The 4,784-nt window shown below is 49.2% G+C and overlaps 1 long non-coding RNA gene across 1 annotated transcript; it reads left to right on the top strand.

Moving 5' to 3' along the window:
* The first annotated feature begins 411 nt into the window (after positions 1-411).
* LOC111560206 lies at positions 412-3,266 on the top strand. Its single transcript, XR_002741949.2, has 2 exons — positions 412-677; positions 3,123-3,266. It is a non-coding gene; the product is annotated as an uncharacterized LOC111560206 (long non-coding RNA).
* The last annotated feature ends 1,518 nt before the right edge of the window (positions 3,267-4,784 follow it).

Here is a 4,784-nt window from a genome sequence, read left to right as displayed (position 1 = left end):
AGGTCTCTGGTCTTGAGCTGGAATATGTTCCCACGCTTCGACTCCGAGGCCAACCCTACTCATCTTTCAAAACGTAACCAGGAGGTACCTCCTGAAAGGCATCCCTAACTACCCAGCATGAGGAAGGCACCCCTTCTCACTGCACGTGTGTCTTTATCAGACACTTACCATATGACTCACGAGACTGGAAGTCAGCGTTTTGCCCTATTTATCTTTGAGCGATGGGGCAGGACTGAACGCCACACCCAGTACACGGCCCCCAATAGATGTCTTAAAAAAAACCAACAACAGCGCTAGGGTATAGTGCTACATCAGACCCATAGCAGAGATGGCTTCTGATCGCATAAAGAACACACATATGGGAAGAAGAAAACTGTCCCTCCGCCCTGCATCATTAGAAAAGAGGCTTCCTCTGGGAACACACAGTTCCTCAGGCGGCGGCTTAGCACCCAGACAGGACCTTTGTGCTCATTAAGAACGAAGGCCTCCAGGCTCCAGCAGCTCTGAACAAGCAGAGCAGAGAGGCTGGATTCCAGCGCCGACCCACTCAGCGGGGTGGCCTTGTGCCGGAGAGGTACTGCTCCAAGACAGCCCTGCTGACCCATGGGTGGACAAGATATATTTCCTCCCAAGGAGCTGACAGTCTGTGCAATTCAACAATCAAGGAAACCCGCATAGTGAGTGGCTGCTCATAAAACGTTGAGTAAATAAGTGAATGAATGCCTGTTAAAAAAAAAAAAAAAAGCGATGAATTTTCTTAGACTGATTCCGATTGTATTCGGTTAGGTCCTACTACGCATTTGCTTTGTGCTCCCAGGTCCACTTTGATCAAGTCTTCCAACAGTGGGGTCTGATTCCTTTTCTTCCTGGCTAAAAGCTATGAAAGCCTCTGACTTGTTTAGAACAGGTTAAATGTTCTGGTGCAAAGGACCCAAACTGCAAATCAACAGAGACAGGGCTCTGTCAGTTGCTTTCATGTAAACTGACTCACCCCGCTGTTGGCCTCGTTACTCATCAGATGCCCCTCTCTCGCCTGCTTGCTTTCAAAAGGCCTTTATTATATATGCACACCGTTTAAACTCGGGCAGAAGCGGTGACAAGTGGCCGGATCTTATTCCGGTATTACCCACGGTGCTGTGCACACGGTAGGCACTGCAAACGTCCTGGGAGAGTATTTCCATGTTATCAAAACTCTTGTGTGATTGAGGCGTTAGACGAGCCCGTCGTTGGGTGGGACAAACATGGAAAAAGCCCAGGAAGCTGCAAAAGTTGCCTAAGACTATCCCACCAGTGGGGCAGGGCCCGGCCTGAGACCCCAGGGCTCTTGACCCTAACAGAGGGATCTTTAAGTGCCACACACAGGCCTCTGGCCACCCAGGGGGTGACCGGAAAGTGCCTCAGAGGTCCCCAGACATCAGTAGCAGCAAAATCAGCAATGTCATGAAAACGTAAATTATAGACCAGGTGGCTTTAAATACCTGTGGGACCAGGCCTTTGCTTTGCAATTACAGAGCTCCTGCTCTTGTCAGAACTGTTGCAAAAGCATTGTCACGGGGCCTTCGTGACTTGCTCCTTCCCCCTGTTCACCCACCCTAGATTTTATATTGTTTTCCCGCCCGAAACAACACGGGATCAGAGCAGCTCTTTGCCAGAAGGTGATCAGTATCTCTCAGATGGCCCACCAGGTCAGCCTCAGCTTCTCAGCCCAGCTTTGGGGAGCCTCGTGTAGCTGACCTGTCCCCTCGTTCCTGGCCCATTCCACATTTCCCCAGATTCTATACTTTGGCCAGAGGGAGCCCTTCTCTGCTTCACCCCCGACATACTTGGGGCCTTCCCCTCTGCGAGCCCTCCTCGGGTGATGCCCCTGCTCAGAACAGCCTCTCTTTTTCTCTCTACCGTGCAAGTCCTCTTTATCCTCTGAATGTAACAATGGACCCTTGCAATTGAAAGTGCTGTGCTGCTCTGACTTCCTACAGCACCCTTGAAATCTCCTTTGGGTGGGACAGTTAGCAGATCTCTTAGGCAGTCGCTTATCTCTCTGGGCACAGTCACGTCTCAGCTGGAAGTAAGTTCTTTCCACCTGAGAGTCACATCTTCGACAGAACATGGTGGGCAAAAATCTCCGGCCCTGGAGTCAAAGGCCTGCTTCTAACCCTTTAATGGCCTTTTACTGTCTGGCCAGGAGCTAATTTCCTTTCCTTTTCAGAGGTCAGGTTTCTCATCTGTAGAAGGGGATAATACTATCACATGGGGTTGCTACGGTGTCGATTAAGAATCCAGGGCGCCAGGGTGGCTCAGTCTGTTAAGTGGCCGACTCTTGATTTCAGCTCAGGTCATGATCTCACCAGTTTGTGCGTTCGAGCCCCACGTCCATCTCTGAGCTGACAGTCCAGAGCCTGCTTTGGATTCCGTCTGTCTGTCTGTCTGTCTCTCTCTCTGCTCCTCCCCACTCGTCCTCTCTCAAAATAAATAAATAAACTTAAAAAGAAAAAAAAAAAAAAGAACGCAGATTGAGCAAGAGAAAGTACCTGGCGGATAGCAAATGCTCAGTAAATAGCAGTTGCTCTTATCATGTGAGAGGGTAGGATGTATTCAGGGAGTTACTGTGGCTCACTGGTGGGTGGAGCTCCCCCTATGGAGAGAGGACGGGTGCGGATGAGGTTGGAGAACTAAGCCAGGTCCAGACAATGAAAGGCCCCCTACACCTCCTGAAGGAGTTTGGACTTCTCCAGAGAATGAGAGTACTCAGGGAAGGGTTTTAAGTAGGGGAAGGACTGATCTGATTTACATCTTAAAGGCTTCCTTGGCTTCCTTGGGGAGGATGGTGTACAGATGAGGTCAAGTCAGAAAAACAAGTTAGAAGGCCAATACAGTCACGCTGCTGAGGCAAATGAATCCCAGTCCCTCACTTCTGGGAGCCTGTGGTCTACCGGGGGGAGACAGATAACTAAGGAAGGACAGTAAATGGAAAATGATGGGGAAAGGAATGTGGACCACTTGGAAGCAAGGAGAGAGAATCACCGTCTCCACCTGATAGGGAGGGACACTCCAGGGAGGTTTTAGGGAGAACATAACCTGTAGGGCCCCCACCTTTTCTGAAGAATCCCTTATGCTCTCTTTAGGTTGACCTGGATATAAATGCCTGGACATTCTACTATCGTCGTTTCCAGGACAGGAACCCCCACCGTGTATGATGGATGAGACCAGGAGATGGTGAGGATCCCATCCAAGGATAAGATTCAAAGATTAAAAATCTCTAAATTTCATGTTCATCTGAATGCTTTGAACCTTAATCTCCCCTTTGTGCTGTCATGTCAGTATTTTGCATTTTGGAGGGCAATTATTTGAAGAGGGACAATCAATGCTCTTCTATTTTACCTACCTATCGGTCGACCTATTTTTTTTTTTAAGATTCCCTGAGAAAAAAATTTTAGAGGAAAACAGGAGCTCTGAAATGAGCTAGAATTTAATGTCATGCCATTAACATTTCAGAAAATGCTAGCAGAAGCTTGAGGAGATAATTACATACAAGGGAAGCAAATTGGGTGTGTATACCACAGGTCCACCAGAAAGTGTTTCAAAGTGGATCGTGTCACCGAAAATTGTTTGTTCTCAACAAGTTTGAGCTGAAATAATATTTACATTTGGACGAATGGTTTCTAATTGGGTTATCCATTAGCGATGGAGGGCAGGAGTTGTGAGAAAACGAAACCTAATTTGCAAGCCTCAGACAGGAAGGCAGCGATTAGTTGTGGAAGGTGAGCAAATGCACAGCTCCTGAGCCCTATCTGCCTTCAGCGGTGCCAGAAAGGGGTGGTGTAGCCAGGGATGAAGCCAGCAATGCCCAGAGTGCCAATGAAAACTCACTCTTTCATAGAACTTTACAAAGCACTTTCCCACACACGATCTTCTTTGATCTTGCTTGTCCTCGTTTACAGCTGAGGCGATGAAGATTCAGGTGACTCACCCGAGGTCACGGAATGAGGGCAGGAAGGGACCGCGATGCATGCCAGTTCTTCTGACCCTCAATCCCATGTTCTGGCCACCCTGCCTCTCAAAAACCTTCCGAAAGTGACAGCTCATAGTAAGGCCCTTGGCAATGAAGGGTCTTACATTCAGCCAATATACTAATGGGTATAAATCAATTGCACAGTAATGGCCTGACCCGCAGCTGCTGGGATGGTGGCCACAGGGCCGCCACTGGTGAGGCCCAGCAGGGCAGCTCTTCTCAGCTCAGGCTCAAAGCTGCCAGAGCTAAACTTGCTCCTTTAGGCAGGGGGACCCAGACAAATAGACTGTCATAAGTAGACCTTTGCACGAGACAGACTGGAAGCAGAGCGACCAGGAGAGTTTCACCGATGAAGGCCGGGTGGAGGAATACGATTCTTGGGAGAAGTACACAAAACAACCCTTGGTTAGGCTTAAGGGATGCAAAGCAAGAAGCAGCCACCCCGCTGCTGAGGTCAGGGTGAGACACACAGAACAGAGACAAATCTTTTCCCAGTGCCCTAGTGACAAGGGGGGGTCCACTGGTCCATTCGAGCAGAAAACTGGAAATGTATCAGACCCACCAACACTTTCAAAGGCTTCCTCTAGTGACCTGGGGATAAAATGCGAATCTCCTAGGAGGATTCAAAACACCCCAGGAGGTCCCACCCTTGCTTACCTCTGTAGCGCCGTCTCTCATCACACTCCCCCCCCCGCCCCCGCCATGTATATACCCACAAGCAGCCCATACAGTCACTCTAGCTATCCAAACACTTACTGCTTCTCCTCCTGTGCCA

The sequence above is a fragment of the Felis catus genome, chromosome B1, assembly GCF_018350175.1.
Source record: "Felis catus isolate Fca126 chromosome B1, F.catus_Fca126_mat1.0, whole genome shotgun sequence".
NCBI classification, from domain to species: Eukaryota; Metazoa; Chordata; class Mammalia; order Carnivora; family Felidae; genus Felis; species Felis catus.
This window is presented reverse-complemented; position numbering and strand designations above follow the sequence as displayed.